The sequence below is a fragment of the Coturnix japonica genome, chromosome 1, assembly GCF_001577835.2.
Source record: "Coturnix japonica isolate 7356 chromosome 1, Coturnix japonica 2.1, whole genome shotgun sequence".
In the NCBI taxonomy this organism is placed as follows: domain Eukaryota; kingdom Metazoa; phylum Chordata; class Aves; order Galliformes; family Phasianidae; genus Coturnix; species Coturnix japonica.
In genome coordinates, this window is record NC_029516.1 from 81,190,596 (window position 1) to 81,210,013 (window position 19,418).

General features: G+C 36.7%; 1 long non-coding RNA gene across 1 annotated transcript in view; it reads right to left on the bottom strand.

Annotated features, from left to right (window-relative positions):
- Positions 1 to 19,120, bottom strand: part of LOC107321691 — a 66,706-nt gene extending 47,586 nt beyond the window's left edge. Inside the window, exons 1-3 of the long non-coding RNA XR_004309166.1 lie at positions 10,958 to 19,120; positions 5,968 to 6,032; positions 4,397 to 4,473 (exon numbers count right to left, since the gene is read on the bottom strand). This is a non-coding gene — a long non-coding RNA (uncharacterized LOC107321691). The remainder of the gene's footprint in view (positions 1 to 4,396; positions 4,474 to 5,967; positions 6,033 to 10,957) is intronic.
- Positions 19,121 to 19,418: the final 298 nt, after the last annotated feature.

Below are 19,418 nucleotides of genomic sequence, written 5' to 3' on the forward strand. Positions count from 1 at the left end.
AAGTCAACACTGGGTAGGTTTCATAGAACTAGCAAGAAGCCAGCTGCAATAAATTTCTCATGTCCTTTTGCTGAGAATTATCCAAAGTGTATGGGTTGTGTTGTAGGAGGCTGGTTTACTTAAAAGGCACCAGCTTCCTTTCAGGTTAAATTTTTGCCTCTTATTGTAGGGCATGAGGCGGGTCTACTTGAAGCAGCAAACATAAAATTATGTATGTCTTTCCATATATTTACCTAGACAAGGTTAAATAATACAGTTTTCAGATTTCCAGAGGCTTTGTTATAAGATGTCTGAAGCTATTTTCTCAGTCTACCAGCGTTTTAGCAGCAATTCAAACATTCTCTTCTTAAAGTCCTTTAAGGTTATGCCGATTAACATATAGATCATGAAGGCATCTCCCGAATTAGCAGCATGTTAATGATCTTTCCTAAAGTCCACTGCCAGAATGTCATGATTCTGCTGTTGCCTTCATAGAAGTATAGCAGTGGAAAATACGGTATAACAGATGCGCTCTAAATATTACTGTTTCAGAATAACATAATTTCCAAGGAAACTTTACAGATTTAAGGAAAATTCACAATCTGAAGCATAACAGGAAATGTCTCGGGTGGTTTCTGCAACAACATGGTCCTTCTTGTAAATGCTTTTCACGCATTTAAAGTAATTGGAATTGACTGATAAAATGTAAGATTCTAAAGGAGTAAGACACTCCTACATCCCAGGCTGGGCAGCACACATCTGCATGCTTCTTCTTTAAAGTAACCTGAAGCTACAACACTAATCCAAAATGCTAGTGTCTTAATTAATCACAGTCCATCAAATAAACTGACTTCCATGGAAGCCCCTTCTCATATTGTGCTAGGGGGAATCTGTACTTTCAGGATTGAGAATGCTGAACATTTCAATTGCATTTTTCTTTACAAACTGTTCCATTTCCCCACCCCCCATATCAGTACTTACAAGAAAAAAAAAAAAAAAAAAAGAAAAAAAAAAGCAATATAACATCAACAAAATAGCAATTGCTTTGTGGACTGAACAGAATATGCATTCTTATTCGTCTTGAAATATAAGAAATTGCATATCTGAGAACATATGTCACAGCTTCAAATGACTAATGGATTCTCAGAAGACAGTATAAAATACTGGCCAAGCAAACTGAAGAAAAATTGTTTAGGTATGTGAGTAGTACAGGGAATTAACACATCTTTAGTGATACATAGGTTTAAGCACACAATGAACTGAGCATACTGGTCTGTAACATTAACTCCAACTTAATTACAGATCTATATCATATTCTGAAATACAGTACATCTTGTACCACAGAGCTTCAAAGCACATGCATACACACTCCCTGCAGCTCCACAGAGGTGACTCCTGTCTGGTTTGAAGAAGACAGAAAGAGTAAAATGCATTACAGAATCACAGAATGACCCAGGTTGGAAGGGACCTCAAGGATCACGAAGCTCCAACCCCCCTGCCTGGCAGGGCCACCAAACATACACATTTACTAGATCAGTTTGCCCAGGGCCCCATCCAATCTGGCCTTGAACACCTCCAAGGACGGGGCACCCACAACCTCTCTGGGCAGCCTGTTCCAGGACCTCACCACACTCTCCTAGTAAAGAACTTCCCCCTAACATCCAACCTAAATCTTTTTCAACTTAAAACTATTTACCTTTGTTTTGCTATTATCAACCCTTTCAAAGAGTTTATTCCCTTTAAATTAGTTATTCCAATAAACATATCCATTAAATCAGTCATAGAATCATAGAATTGTTTCAGTTGGAAGGGATCTCTAAAGGCCACCTGGTTCAATTTTCCTGCAAGGAAAAGGGTGCTCAAAGCCCTGTCCAGCCTGACCTTGAACGTCTCCTGGGAAGGAGCATCCACCACCAACCTCTTACAACAGTGTTGTAAGGCAGAAGCAAGAAATATAACAACAGATTCCTTTCTGCCTCAACACCCACTGTCTGTTCAGAATGCATTGATTCCAATAAATCTAGCTGATAAAGAACTCACACTATAGCTTACTTAAAGCTTTTATTAATATTAGGTAATAACTCACGACCAGGAATAATATTTTTTGATACAGTTCCATATTATTTCCTTCCAGTTAGGGAAAACATAATAATAAAAAAAAATTAGGACACTGGAACATACTTCCACCTGAATTTCTGAACCATAATGGAAATTGGATGCCTTCATTTCCTGTCAAAGATAATAACACAGCAATACTTGCAGCACATACTAGAAGAGAACAGAAAAAATAAAGAAAAACCCCTCTCACCACAGTTAACACATGCCTTATCTCTGAAAAAGGCCAAACAAACTATAATAGTTCTATTCATTGTGTCTATTGAATGGCAGCTTATATATTCATGTAAAACTAAATTCTCAGGCTACTTTCTCTCTTTTCCATATCAGCTTTGAGGCATTCTCAGTTCTTGCACATTCCTTTTTTTTCCTGAAAATATAAATCTCACTCTGATATCTTTGAATAGCGAAATACACAGTAACCTGTAAAGTAAGTAATACTGCACTTACCACTACTAAGACCAAGACCTGTTCATTTCTATAGAATAAACCTCTCAGCAAGATACTCCTATATGCAGGTTAGTATCAGGAGAGAACTCATCAAAATGTCAGCAGTGGAGGAAGGGTAGGATTAGCCTCATTTACTTTTAGAGGATTCACCTGGAGCCATCAGGTGCTCATCAGGAGACAGATAGATTAGGATTCTACCACTGTAAATCTAGAAATGTATCTCTGTTTCTTTGTTCAGCTATATACCAAAGAGCCTCTACCCAGGCCTCAACTTGTGAGAGACAGAACAAAAATCCTGGACCCCTTCCATAATTTTTCATACTTTTGGAGCCTGCTCCAAAAGCACAGAAAATGTGACACTGATGAACTTAAAGGCCCAAGAAGACTTACCCAATACTTTTCTTGATAGTTTATAGTTTTCATGATGGTTTATAGTAATGTTTTACATTTGATTTGATTCTATACAATACCTTTGTCATACAATAGAACAGAGACATCAGAGTTTAGAGGCAGGGCTTGAAAAGGTATTAATGGCCAACTTAATTCTCTGTTTTTCTAGTACTAAAACTATACTTAAATGATGACTAAAAGGTGGTGCTTTACATAGCTTATGAAAATGCAGTTAAGTATTCACTTTTGCTCATACTGACCAGAAAAGTCACACAAACAATGACAAATGAAAATACACACAAAACACAACAATTGCATCTGGAATGCTCTAATAACTACAATTCCTTTGGCTCCACTATCTATTTCAATACACTTTAGGGTCTGCTAGTATAGGAAACATCCTACAGTTGAGACAATCTGTATACTAAACAAAAAACAAACAAACAAACAAACAAAAAAACCACTGTTATCATAGACAGGAAGCAGTTACTTTTTCCTTTTAAGTAAGTGTGTGACATAAACAGCAAAAATTTTTATTGCTTTTCAAACTAATTTATCTTCAGTGAACTGCCTGGTGCATTGAACCAACCATCAGCTCTTCCATTTTTCCAAGGGATCAGGTTGGCCCTGCTCAGCCTGTTCTTATCATTAACTGCCCATTTTTTAAGATCTGAAATGACAATGTGGTTCCAAGACAATTTAGGAGGACAGGTATTCTGATAATGAATGTAGATGAAAACACAGAACACTCACTGGATTCGTTGGAGGTTTTGTTTGTTTAGGGGTTTGTTCCTGTTTTGTTTTGTCTTTTTGTGGTGGAATGTTTTTTGGTAGGCAAACACTATAAAAGATCTCTAGATTCGAGAAGAAATCTCTCTCCTAGCACAGGAAAGTATCTTTTGGAAGTGTAAGGCGAGATGTGTGTTGGGTTGACACATATATCACCCTGTCAAAAAACACACTTTCCTTAAGACCAACACAGAAATCACTTTTAACTTGCAAAGGTCTGCACAGAACAGGGTTCTAATGCAGTTCTAACATGCTTTACAAAAGCTCTAGACCAGGTTTCATGCTGAACTGCTGGTTATTTGACTTGCAGTAACTTATCTCCTCTAAGGGAGTTCATCATATTGAACATGAATGTAATGAAACATTTCTGACAGCACTGATGGGATGACAGGCTTAGGAAAGGGAGTAAAATATGTAGCTCTGTTCTCAGCATCTGCTTTAACCCCTATTATCTATTCACTACTTTGAGAGCAGTGGGAGATAATATTTGCTTGTGAGGAGTGAGGTTAGGAAAGAAACACTAGTCAAGGACTGACTGAAACTCCCTTCTGTCTGCAGACAGAGCTCAGAATCTGAGCAGGATTTTAACAAGGTTCTACCATCTACTCTCCACAGACCCAGGGGAAAGGAATGAGAAGAAAGAAGCTACATCTCCTTATCAGTATAAATTTACCTGAATTTACAAACTCTAACTTTCCAGTACCTTCATGATAAATGCTTCTAAATGCTGTTGGAGTCTGTATCTTCTTTCTAAGGTGCACAAAAGAAGTAATTCAAAAAGTTAAAATACACAGTTTTTAAACTGTTTTGAAGTACTTGGTCTGGCTTAGATGGAATTAGTGTTTTTCAGAACAGTCTACATGTTGCTGTTTTTTGGAGCTGTGACTAAAATGGTGTTGATATCTATCTAGTGTGCTTACTACTAGTGAGCAGTACCTGCACAGCATCAAGGATTTGTCTCCTCTTTTTACCGACACTGCTCCCAAAGAATGAGTGGGTCAGGTGTGGGAAAGAAGCTGGGATGGGACACAACAAGGAGTGCTGACCCAAGCAGACAAAAACAATATTTTATGCCATGTAAGTAAATGCTCAGCAATAAAAACTGAGGGAAGAGATGTTTTGGGGAGCTACTGCTGGCTAGGCATTGCTTTAATTTTGGCAGGTGGTGAATCATTGCCTTTGCATTATTTGCATTATTTTGTTTTGTTTTGTTTGCTCTTACTCTTTCCTTCCCTCATTAAACTAGCTTTAGAGCATTCTGAGGCAAAGAAATAACCTCTGACCTATTCCGTATAGCTGGAATAAGAAGCTCTGCACGTACACAGACATTAGTAAAAGAAATACATATAAACATTCCCACAACTCTGTTGTAAAGGAACATGCAAGAAAATGTCTTCCTACAAAAGGTCAAGAATCTAGCAAGTTTCTGAAAGGGCGTAGGTATTCACAGGCATAGCAAAAGTAGCAGGAGTTAGTAATTGGTAAATATACATTTTGTGAGGTTACACCTAGAGGTTATAGTAGTTTTAAACTGTCAGTGGTAGTCATGTAATCACTGCTGCTGCCAAATATAGTCTAGCAAGGTCGGTCAGAGGTAGGTGGAAAAGCCATCCATGCTGCATTGATTCTACTACTTCTAAGGGCTGAGAAAATTCATTTAAAGGCTTTTGGAGGTTTATGTTTTTAACTGTGCTATGCATATATACTACATCAACCTCTATTAGTCAGGCCTTGTATTTACTATCAAGCCCTCTGGTCCAATATACCTCTATAAAAATCCTGAAAACAAAGGTGGATCTAATTGTCATTGTATCAACAATCAGCAAGATGAGCTCAAATTATATTAAAGAAAAAAATCTATAGCAACTTCATTTTTCAATAGTGTGAAAATGATTAGCTTCCCTTTATTCAGTAAGATTTACATTCAAATGATTATATTTTGATATAAATAAAATGAGGAATATGAGGAGATGCTGGGACAAATTAACCCTCAGATATTGATGAGTATTTCATGTTCATTACAAGAAAGTTAATACGTGTTGGAAGGAATGAGTAAACAAGGAAACCTGACTGTTTCTTAACATTGATTTTGCCACCTGTTATACTTACACAATAAACTACATATCACACCTTTTAGGAAAAATCAAAGCTGACACTGCAAGGGGAAAGGTCAGCTTTTCTGCCTATCTTCTAGCACTATTAATCCTCTCAACAACCCAGCAGGTAGAACAGAATCTTTCTTACCAGTGTGATGCAATTCTTAGCTTTAAAAGAAGAGCTTCTGGCCTTCAATCTTTCTTCATATAATTCTAAGGAAACAAAATAAATAAATAAATAAGTACATCCACAGACAAAAATTAATTCAAAGGATGAAGACGTGAGATTCAGTTATCAGATCTTAAATGGAGAAAAGGGGCCAAAAAAAAAGCCAAACTAATTGGGAAATGTTCTGTTTCACAAAGAAATTAAGTGAAATATTGCTGGGAAAAAAAAAAAAAAAAAAAAAAAAAGGCCTAGGAAGAAAAGGAAAAAATATATAAATAAATTATAGGGGGAATAGCTAACTGCAAACTGAAGCCAGAGGAGAAAAGACTACTAAACCCACACTCCCCTGGCTCACTTTTTCCCCTGTGGTGTACAGGAAGCAGGGAAGCAGTGGAGAGCAACACCTTTACAAAGTCTGTCACCATCAAGATTTAAGCATGGAATTACTTGATCTCTTTCAGTATTCAGTAAATTCCTACAAGTCCTGTTCCTGTAATTACTAATGTGTAAATGAACAATAATCTCATCTGAAAGTCACAGAAGGAAAAAGCTTCTATTTTAAGTTTCACATATGTGATCTCAAATGATAACTTGAAATATCAAATACACAATGTCTGCTGCCTAAAGAAAAAAATAAACAAGAAACTCAGTTGTAGCACAGGAAAGTACTCTCTTCTTTTTTCCTTGTATTCTTTCCCTTCCTTGTATTCTTTTCTCTATCAACTGTATCTGCTTTTCAATCAATAACTTAATTAAAACATATATAATAATATTATCATATGCATTGCTAATTGTGCAGTGCCATAAGTATATCCAGGGCTCTGTGTGCTATTGTCATTTTCATTATTTGAGTTTATCCAGCCTATAATATTAATAATGCAGACAAACTTAACCAAGATCCATAATTCCTTCATTCATTGCACTAAAGTAAATGATGCATTTACAGTTTCTTTGTCTGGAGCATTAAGCAGTATAGTAAAAATGTCAAGAGCACAGTTTTATTCCAATTAAACATGCAGAAGAAAGCCTTCTATTTTTAATTACTCTTTTATATCACTGATTGAAAAACAGAACTGAAAACTGGTTCTGGAAACAGTAAAAAAACACCCTTAACAGCCATTGTCTTCATTCAGTCATATCATATCCAATATCAAACCAGGCTAGCCACCGTTTTTCACTTTTACTTTGAACAGCAAAATAGACCACTGATGAAAGAGGATTTATCCAATTATTATGAGCAAAGTAGCTTTAACTTCCTTTAGATATCCACTAACAAGATATAAAATGACACTTCCCGGACACATCACTAGCACAATAGGGCCTTTATTGATTTTCATATCATGTTCTTCAGCCTGAGATGACTCTCTTGAGAACTCTGCTTCCCAGCAGGAAAAAAAAAAATTGCCTTTTCTATGTTTGAATTCAGATCTATTAATGCATCCCTTGCTGGAGACTGTGTCATTTTAGTTCTTTCCCTCTTAACTTGATGTGTCTACACCTTGCTGTCTCAGTGTCCTAATGGATCCCAGGGTTAGAGGTCAGAGTATGAAAACAAAAATTGAAATTGCTCAGCTTAAGAATCAATAAGAAAAGACTCTTAACTCTCCGTCTAAGGGTAAAACAGGTAACCAATGAGGTGTGATAACCACTTTCAACCTTGTGCTAATGTTATAAATAGACTATCAACTCCAAAATACATTACATAGCAAGAATAAAGACAAAAAGTGATTAATATTATTGTTCAATCTGCACTACTTCCATCAGGAAACTCAGAGTTGAAGGACCAGATATTACTCCTTTGTGCCATTCTGAACATTTCTGACGCATGACACTGACATCATTTCTTTAATGTACAATTGAAAGGCTAAAAGACTCTCGCAATAGTTTAATTAGTGCTGAGAGGTAAGGTTCCCAGACCAGGATATGGTAACTTCACCTATATGCTTGCATTTATCCATGATTACATATTCCACCTGTGAATAAGATACAGTGATGTAACATGTTAGAACTGGCAATAAGAAACCATGTGGAGCCTTTACTTGGGTTTGGAAAGTGCAGCAGATTAGTTGTGTACATGCAGTCTCTGGCTTGCAGAAAAGCATTAGTTTGTAGAAAGAACTATATAAAAATACAACTACTGTGTTGTACTACCTAACTTTATTGAACACTTAATGCCCCAAATTTATGGAGCTTAGTTCATTGGAAGATGGTAAGTGGAAAGATAAAGAGCCCAAAACAATTGTATACTTCAACATTTATTAGTCTTTATCATAGACATAAAACATAATTGCATGGCAGTTCTGACAAGACCAAGTGCTGGGTTCTGCGCTTTGGTCACAAGAGCCTCAAGCAACACTACAGCCTTGGGGCAAAGTGGTTGGAAGACTATTTGGGGGGAAAGGACCAGGAGATTTTGGTGGATGTTCAGCTAAACTTGAGCCAGCAATGTCCCTGGGTGGCCAAGAAGTCCAATAGCATTCTGGCTTGTATCAGAAACAGTGCAGCCAGCAGGAGCAGGGAGGTGATTGTCCACCTGTACTCAGCTCAGTGTGGCCGCATCTTGAGTACTGTGTTTTACCCCTCACTACAACCCTCATCTGCCTCTTCCTACCTGAAGTAGTCCAATCAATGAGATAAAAACTATGAGGAACCAATTTGGAATGGCATTGCTGACTTTAAATAGATAAAATTAATACTAAATACAAACATAAATATCATAATTCAAGTACTCATTTGCCTCAAGTAAATGTTATGTCATAAACCCAACCACACTTTAACCCAGCACTGACAATCTAGAAGAATCAATAACAGTATAAAAAGCTCAAGACATTTGTCACCAAAATTAAGGAAGTTAACTTGTTTTTGTCCCCTAGTGCAATGAGCTAGAACATCTTTCCTTCTACACCTCCTTCAGTGGGTATTTCTGTATGATTGTTTTGCATTTTCTTGGTGGACCACAGTCATTTTAAGAGTTTAACAATGAAATCTTCAACTCTTTAAGAAAGATACTTATTACTAAATCATGCTGCCTTCCTAAAAATTCATGGACATGGACACTGGTCTCTTTATATATAATTCAGAGCAAATTATTTATATGAACAGTAGTCTCCTCAACTTTATCATCTATGAAACATCTTCTTCTACAGCATAATATGGTGTGCCAGCAGGAATTCACTCTCTAGGCCTGGTCAGATTTTCTGTAAACCAGAATACATAGGTAATCTTTGTAGCCCAGGCTACAAATTCAATTTCTAAGTGAATTCCTTGGGCCAAAAGAAAGGCTGTGTACAAGTCCACATGTATTATAAAGGGCATAGATCTCATACTGACCCCAGTCAACATATACAGAAGCAAACAGTCAACCTTACAGAGCCACATTTTCAGTAACTCAGTTCAAGGGCTATTCTGTTATCAGCATCAAATTATTAATTAAGAGTATCCACATATTATATGTCATTGACATTTACTATCTATCCAGTGGTTTGCCTGGGGGGATATTTGCCATTCAGTTCAGCTGGTAAAATGCCTGCTGAGCAAAGACAATCCCAATTTTGGCTGGCATGCTGTACAGAATGTGCACACAGCAGGAACTCAGCAGCAATGAGTCGGCCAATTGATTAAATCTGAGCACTGACCAGCAGGTGTCTTTTTAGTGTGCACTGAATGGCTTTTCCATAAAACTCTCTGCTTCACAGCAGCTGGATGCACATCACTTTGGTTGTATAGCAGTATGTCAGGAATTTTTGCTACAAGATAAAAGCACCACTTCTTTTGTAGATTTCAGAGAAGCAATATCTTCCTCCTCATCCCTCCCTCCCCCCCCCCCCCCCCCCCCCTCCCTTTTTCTTTTTTCTTTTTTCTTTTTTTCTCTCTCTTTTTTCTTTCTTTTTTTTTTTTTTTTTTTTTTTTTAGTTTTATGTATTTCCTAGTGAAAGCTTTCAAAAATCAACAAGTTACTAAATAAAAGACAACAGAAATTGTATATTTTAGGCCATTTTGATGAGACAATTGAAAATCTATTTGACTTTGGACTTTTTCCTCCCTTTGTGTTCCCGTTTCATACTCACCCAATTTAGAGATTGAAGTATCTGGCTGAAATTAAATCATGCTACTGTAAATTTTGTAGCTTTGTAATGACAAAATTTCAATAGGAAGAGGTTACTCTTGGTCCCACAACAAGAACAAAGATCCTGGAGGTAACTGAACTTCTAACTCCAGGTGATTTCAATCCCACAATTATCCGTCCACACCTTACCCTTATAAATTTGAAGAACCTTTAAACAGCTTTGTTTTCTCTATACATAAAAGTATTTACATGAGATATAATAACATTTTATTCAGGACAAAAGGAAATGTGCCTTCGCTCAACAAGCAATTTTTAGCTTCATGCGAGAAGAATACATTAAACTATTTAAAAGCAATCGACACACAAAATAAATAATTATCCAGAATGATAACTAATGCTTAACATACTTTGAGGTTCATAACAATTTACAAATCCATGTTTACTTGGCAGAGATCCAAGTGAGACATTATCACAAAGGTAGTTTTTTCTTACATTCTTGTGATTCTTTTTAACCTTTCTTCATAATAGAAGTACTAGCCTCTACCAAAGACAGAGAATTAAATGCACTTGAAATGTAGCCTTGTATTCATTATGTTCCGAAGTTCCTTGCCATACTCAAAGTACTTACAATATGCAAATCATACAAAGATATATCTCTCATAAGAGTTGTACAAGAGGTTGGCAGTTCAGTAGCACTCACTATCTTTGATCAGAAGTGTACTTCACCTTTTCTTTGAGAACATGTCACCAACGTGGATTTCAAAAGAGTAGCTACACTAGTAAAAATTTTACTGATCAGATTAAGTTAGCTGAATTATTAGAATAAATATATAATAAAGCAGGTACAATGGCATTTTTTACAAATAAGGTAGTTTGCACCACTGAAATTTCAACACTAATTACCTTACAGTTTCTCTAATCTGTACAGAGCCATCATCCATGGGAGGAATACACAAACCTCTATTTGGGATATGTTCAAGGCTTCTCAGTCCTGTAGAAACAGTAGAAGTCTTCCCAAGGAAACTATTTTCTTCCCTGAGAGTAAAATTCAACAAGGTCAGGGCAGCAGAAACAAGGAATTTGTCAGAGAGGACTGGCAAAGTTCACTGACCAGTATGGAAATGAATGTAGCTGGGAGGAATGAATAAAGAAATGAAAAAACATAAACAAAGAACAAAAGGTCGGGCAAGAGCTGCAGCTTACATGACTGGTTATGAAAGCATGGAAAAATGAATGGGAGTAGTGGCTACTTCTGCACTGGTCCTTTAGCAGTTTGTGGTGCTGGCAAAGATGATATTGGCAGTCCAATACCAGAGGACTACGTACATTTCAGATCCTGCTTTTACTATGTTTTGAAGCAGAAATGAGCAAAGTATCTACTTATTTCCTCTCTGCTTTCAAACTGAGATTATGGTCAGGTGCATTTGAAATCTAAATTTCATGCACTTCTTCAGTACTACAGGGAAAAACAAACAAACAAGCAAACAAAAAAAACACCTAAGAGGCTAAAGCCTTCACCTTGACAAGAATACAGAGGGCCTGCAGTATTTCAAGTAATCGCTACTGTTTCTTTCTCAGGCACCAAGCACATGCAATCCATAAAGTCTGAGATGCACACACCTGAGGAAGCTGAACACTCGGATCCATCATTTCCTCATGTAATTGTCAAGTACTTGTCTAGCTCTATAATTTCAAATTCCAAGGTAGGATGTGAGCTGTTTTACTGCTCATTCAAAATATATATCTAGTTTGATACAAACCACTATCCAAAAACCATTACAAGTAATACTTGTAATAACTTCATAACTACAGCTAGTAGTATTTCCACCAACACAAAAGACAGCAAAAATCCTTGATGTTACAGTTTCAAAATTAACTGAATCACATCAGCAGTCTCAGAAGCTGAGAAAGAGTTTAGAAGCACTTGACTTTCAAGAGTCAATGAAGATGCAGCTGTCCTCGTTACTATTTGAAACTTCACTGCCACTTGCTGAGGCAGATTTAATGCATCCCCCAGCTTATCAGCAGAAATGGTAAATAGTCCGCATTAATCAGGACATACCCATCTCATCTCAGTCTTTTGGGGGACAAAGGTCCATTAGGGAATGAAAAGCAGATAAAGCAGAACTTCAATTACTTGAAGTTTATTTCTGATTCTGCCTGAAGTATCCTTGTGTTCCTCTTAGAAAAAGGATATAGGAAGATATTTATTTTCTGAGATATAACCATTAGAAAACAGGAGAAGCACAACACATTCTCATTAATTTATTCACTCTTTAAAGCAGCCATGTCCAGCCCACTGTCAGCAGACCACACACAGCTCAAATCATCTAGTAATGTGTCCCCAAAGATCTTTAAATTTTACCATTAGTGTGTGATTTTTAACCATTTATGGAATCAAATGGAAAATTTGTGTCAGAACATGAAGATGAAAAATGGCTCACTGACAGCGTTTAGTGTTTTGGTGGATTTTACTGCTCATTTAAGTGAGTTGAACGTGCATCTTCACAGTGAAACTTGCCTGTGCTGTGTTTCAAACTATAATATTGTTCAAAATGATACTTACCTTATGACGTGCTCAAGTTTTGGCAAATATTTTTTTTTCATTTGAGAACTCACTGAGAATTGCAGACACTTCCATCAAACCAGAATGATGCATGGGTTTCACAAAAAAAGATCAAATATCCCACTAGCTTCCTGTTTCTGTTGCCATCCTTTTTATGTTTTAATTAAAATTAAAAATAAAAGAAGTTTTAGTACTTACAGACATTAACTACATCATATATTTTATATGCAGATCAAGACAATTCCTCTTCACCTAGTGCAGCCCAGGCAACACTTATGCTTTAAAGTAGGTGTAAAAAAAAAAAAAAAAAAAGATCCATTTTTTCTTCATTTCTTTCTGAATGAATTTGACAGGGACTGTAATTCCCAATTTTCAAAAGCAAAGAATGTTTAGTATGTAAAACAGTTTAGATCGAGCATATACACAAGATATTACCAAAGATGTACCAGTTTTGAAATGTAGCTGCTAGTGTGAAATTCAGTGACCTTGCTCTAAAGATCAGGTCAAGCACTTACAATGTACATGCATTAAAGTTTCTTTTACTTATTAGGGGATTTTAGTCACAAGTAAGATTTCCTTAGCACACATTTCCCAAGAAACTGTAATTATGCTGTTTCAGACAACTCATTGCAGGTATGTCATACTGTTTTAGTCAGCCACAAAATGGATGGAAATTTTGAGCCTTATACATTTTCACTTGGAAGACTGCAGTGAAATAGAGTCTACAGAACATTTCTTTTTAGGTAACATCAAAAAAGAAAAATACAAATGAAACTCTCTTTAATAAAAGAGACAGTTTACCTTCTCTCTGTGTACTTGGTAACATTTTACAGCTCTTACTCTTATCTCTATTATCTTACTCAAGCAACAGTCCTGATGCGTTCAGCAGAAACCCTGCAGGATAAGATACCCTTATGACCCATAAGGCAGCAGGAAAACCTGAAAGCAAGCATGAGCTAACAGAAGTAAGTTGCGTGTTACACGCAGTGTAGAAATCACACTCTTACTATAACCACCACTCAGTACTTCCCAGGTACTAAGCAAATGGCAAAGAACCAAAAAACAGCTGCATTAAGGGATTCCATGCAGCTGCTCAACACTCAAGAGTAATGACATGTTCATTTATTAGATACCATAAGATGCTATGAATGCTAGCAATCAGTCAGGATTTTCTTTAAATAAATACGGAATAGTGAAGTTCATTTGCACGGAAACTTGATACATCACATCATAACTTTTTCAGCTTTTCTTGATATCATAGAATTCTTAGAGTTGGCAGGGTTCTCTGAAGGCCATCTAAACCATTTCCCTTTCAATGAACAGAGACAACACAGCTAGATCAGGTTGCCCAGGACCTTATCCAGCCTGGGCAAGGATATATGTTGAATGAATTTGTATTACACCACTACAGATCAGAAAAGAAAGAGTGGCTCCTGAGAAAGATCATGATGCAAAAAAAGGTTCTCCAAGAAGCCCAGAATTCTCAAAAAATATCTTACACAGCAGTAGATTAATTGCCTTCTCAAAAGGATGAAACATGCAAGATTTGAAATGCTCTTCAGAATTATCATTGCAAAGAAAGTAAAAAACAAAGAAAAACAAAACTAGAAAGGATAATCAGCAGTTCTTTCAGATTGTCTAGTTTAAAGAGGATGACTGTCTATCCAGAAGAAGAAATAGTAAAGCCACATCATGCAACACCAAGATTTTGTGGAAAGATGATGTACATGTATACATATAGTGTGCCTGAAGAAAATTCTTTACAAATGCTGCTTTGTTTACAGTGTCAAACAACCATGCCCACATCTTGAAGCATTCTGCTTACCACAGCAAGCATTTATGGATAGACAAATGCACATATAGCATTGTGAGTTCTGCTGTTCAAAAATCGGCAACACCTTAAAAAAAAGAATGCTATCAATCTCCAGCTTGTAATGAGCAATTTATATTTCCAGAGGTAGACTATCTATGAAATCATAAACCCCAAGAGAGACCACGCCTGAGGAAGGGGTTGCCTGAAAGCAACAGTTTCCATCTACCAGTACAGACGCAGGCACTGACTAGAGGAGCTCAAGACCCTAAGCCTGAGGCAAGCAGAGTTTATGCTGCTGCATGCAAAAGCAGTTTGTACACTGAAAGCAAACAGTTGGGAGTATGACAAACTTGTTCATTTTCATCCAGAAAATAAATCTGTCATTCTTGGAAGAAAGCTGAGTTGTTTTCAGAGCTTGCTTGGTATATCTGCAGAGATATTTTTTGGGTTTTATTTGCTTCTAGTTTGATGTTCTTTTTTAGGCCATGAAAGTTTTATTTGCAAGGGGTTAATCGTGTATCTCCAGCCTTTACTGAAGCAGTTTTGGCTAGTATCACTAGTGATAGATGCTTCTGTTTATCACTATCTGTCCAGTGCAGTTGAAACAAGGTACACAGAGGGAGGAGCTGTTTTGGTTTTGATCCTCTGTACTTAACACAACTACATCCTCAGTATCCAGAAGAGTATGTGTATCCTAAATTGTTCTGGGATTAAAATAATTAAAGTTTTCACTGATTCATAATATCAGAACTATATGACAGTGTACAACTGAGACAGAGCAGAAGTTGCGCTCTGAGGAATTCTGCTTGGAGACCATCCCTGGAAGTATTCCTTTGCAACATACTTTTGAACTCCTTATGAAGCCTTTGTTTTAGAGACATCAGTCTCCTCATGGATGACTAGAACCTGATAATATTGTTTAATGAAAGTGATTTATCCAACAAGTATTGACATCTGCTTCAAATTGCTTTCAGTGTTCCATTATTTTGGTCAACTCCACAGACTGAACAAATTCAGAAGATAACTCTTATCAAAACATCCTATTCACAACTCCTGAACTCCTGCTTAGTAGAAAGTATTTTGTCCCCACCTTCAGTGTAGTAGGATGACAAAAGCGATGGTAGGCTCCTTGGGGTGAAGAGAACATTTGTGCTTTACAAGAAGTGAGCACAACAGAAAATTAACTCTGATACTACCTTAATCCAAGACCAACTTCAATTTTCTCAAGACATCTTCCACTTCACATGAAAAGGGATTGTTTCTGAAATAAAGGAAATTTCTTTGTGGTCACCTCAGCACAAGAAATGGAAACTACAGAATCTAAACTTGCTTCATTTCTGAACAGTTTGCCAGTTTTACGAAATCAGTACCTACAGTTCCTCACCTCATGGACAGCTGCCTTCCAGCTCCATTCTTTTGCAGGGACAAGCTCCCAGAGCTGTACTGGCTCCAGAAGAACATCAAGTCAGATCCACAGGACATTTTCCATCATTTGTAGTCATTAAGAGCAATAAACCTTGTGAGGCTGAGTGAGCACCAGAAATACCAAAGCAGAAGTGCTCTAGGTAAAATGAAGTCCACAAGATAAACTTGATGTAGAATCCACTATCCACTATCATCACTCACACAAAAAAAAAAAAAATAAAGGAAAATATGCTCCACTCAAAGATGGGTTTGTGTTGTAAAGTTATGGCATGCTTCCAGCCTGGAAGTGTATTCCATCATACACATCAACATACAATGCTATTCAGTTTGTGCATACCTAGTCCTAGGGCTGTAAAGTGAGATGAACAGAGTCTTTACCTCCACTGGGAGATGTATAATAAATACTATTCCACAGCCTTACCCCTTTTGCCATAATTTGTCATGGTAACAAATACAAGCAACAGGCAAGTAACAACATCCATAGAAGTTATTTTTGTAAGAGCCACAAAATCAGATTAAGCACTGACAAAAGCAGCAGGTTAGCAGAACATCTGGGCCACTATTTATAACACAGTTCAGTCTGATGTCACAGGGAGATACTGTCAGGGTAAAGAAGAATTCAGCACACTTTTCATCCTACATACATCATACTTAAGGGGAACAAACAAACAAAAAAAGGTTAAATATAGAAACAGAAAGCAAACTTACTGTTCTGTATTGTTCTGCTCTTTTGCCATTCTGCTGCTATAACTTTAGTGTAAAGAATAACTGAAAAGGCAGAGACTTATTTTTCTGAGCGTTACTTCTTCCATCCCTCCTACTAACAAGTCAACAGAAACAAACTGGTGTGCTACTGTATAAAGCAAAACACACTTTCCTTGTACTTTCAAGTTCAACTCTTTTGCCTCAGGAATTCTCCTGGCTCACGGGTTTGATGTCAGCCCTTGATTGTGTTTTGATGTTTCTGCAGATCTACGATTGAGTTCAATTCTCAGCAGCCAAAACAGACATTTGTCATCCTGTATGCATCAAATTTCCTGTGGCACACTGCCCACTTAATCATGCAGGCAAGGGGAGCGTTGACAGAGCAAGAGGCTGTCTGCAAGTCACTCTGACCTAGCATGTGTGGAGTCACATGTAATTACCATTACTTATAAGGATCACTCAAGGCTTCCTGGTGTTACTGCACACCAGTTCAACCACACCACAGTGTCTGAGTAAATATTTGCACGCAACAAAGAGCTGTTGAGAGAATTTCATCTACAGCCACAGACCCCAGTGCATGAAATATTCAGCACGTGAAATGTCTCTAGTGATGCAGAGTGGTGGGTTTCATTCTGATTTGATTAGCAGTGATGATTCTTTCATGAGGTGTGACTGTCCTTCTAGATTAGCATCAGCCCAGATACCATGCAGCAGTCACGGAAAAGAGATGGCAGAAGAGCAGTCTGACACGTTACAAGGGTTACTTTATACAGTCTCAACCTATGGTAAGTTTTCTTCTTCAGAAGAAAATGGTAGACTCTAAATTTTAATTAAAAAAAATAAAATAATAATCATAAATATGTAGAACTCTAAATTTAAACGTAAACACATATTCAAATATCTACACTAGTATGAGTTAAATAGCAAAATGGAAGGTTTAACTAAGGGAATTTTTTAATATGCCACAAGTAAGACATTCATTTCTTTTCCTGAAAAAAGCTAGGAACGTTACACTGTAAGATGTTCTAATATGTGCTTCTGCATAAGGAATACTAATCATCTCCTAATGAACATCTTAGAATTTGGTATTTATACTGAATTAAATTTTAGTTACCTCTTCTTTATATACACTGAGAAAAATTAGGAATTTTCAATAGCTATTAAGTGAATTTGATAATGCTCTTGTAATACTTTTCCACTGTGGTAAATTCCTGTATTACTTCTTTACTGTAGCAGTGATGTTCTGAACATAGATCTAAGGAAATTTTTCTTTCCCCAGGAAATAGAATTTTATTGGACAGAGTGAATTGGATGGAACAGACAAAAAAAAGAAAGGGTTGTGTTCCTGAAAGATATTTTAGTTTGCCATCCTGATCACTTACCTTTACAAACATTGGTTTAGATGAGCTTCCAACTTAGACAAATTGACATGGAAAGATTTGAAACTCTAGCAGCAATTTGACTTAATACAAAAACTGAAAAACTCACCTACTTTAATAGTTTTGATCTCCCAGGGTGATGTATTTATTAGCATTGGAAGAGGACAGTGGCATATAGTACCCCACAGGGCACTGAATACCAGCAAACTCAAAGGAACTGATTTTATTTATGTAAACCACAATATAAGAAATTCAATTTTCAATCTACTGCTTTGTCCTAGATTGTCTCCATCTTCCATCATCACTTCTACAATTTCACACCCCAGCTTGTCACCCAAATGAAAACAAGCTTACAATCAAACTAACAGGTAAACTGAATACTTCCCTTGTTCCTGAAGTATAACACATGAGTTCTGGCTCTGTGAGACGTGGTCTTTCGATTTCAGCTGAAGGGGAAGTTCTCCTGTCTTTTCCATGAGGGTAACTGGTGAGGGCCTCCCAATAAAGCAAAAACTACAGGTAATGCAATAAGGCAATAATTAAAAGCAAGAAATGAAAAATACATGACCATATGAACCTCCAGTAGATTCCCTCAGATTCTTTCTGTGCATTGCCCAAATTTTATATTAAGTACAAATTGTGTATGTGTATATATACATACATTTTTTATTTTATTTTTTGCTAATTAGACTTTGAAACTGTTAAGTCTGAAAATGTGCGTGGGGACTTCTCAAAAGAAAGGAGTGTACTGAGCAACTGGATATAACAGTAGGCAGACTGTTTTGGTTACTTAATCTAGCCAGTAAGGCCTTGAGATTTAGCTAAGAATCCTAAATTAATTTATTAAATATGCAGGTTTTTTGACAGTGGAGGTGCACCCAAATTTTTCTTTTTTACATTGAAACACCTCAGTTAGTGTAAACCTGGAAATTCTTCTTTCAAATTCACTCTATTTCAGTTAAGATTAAAAGAAATAATAATAAAGAATTTCACAACATAGCAAAAACAAAAACAACAATAACAAAAAACTAGAAAGTGGGAAAGATAAGAACTTGAGTAGAAATGCCCCCATGTGGGTTGAATGACAAAGCAAAGCAATAGTAATAATAATAATAATAAAACCAACTTTACTGCTACAATACAACAGTATTCTGCATCACACTAGCCTAATTTCTAGAGTTTTCTCAACCTTAATGCTAATAGAGGCCTTGTGAGAGCTAATATGATTTCACTTCATTTTGTACTGAGTCTTCAACTTTTCAACAAGTAAATGTTGAAAACATAGGTAATTCTTGGAACCATCAGAACACAAAAATGTTGATGTTTGGAAGTCACCAGACACTGCAGAGTGAGCCTATTCCTCCAGTAATTTACCTCAAGTTTAACTTTATCAGTATTCAGGACCATTCTGCCACAGTGGAGAAAAACAGTACTGTAGAAACATAAGAGGAAGGAAAGATAAAAGGAGAGCAGGGA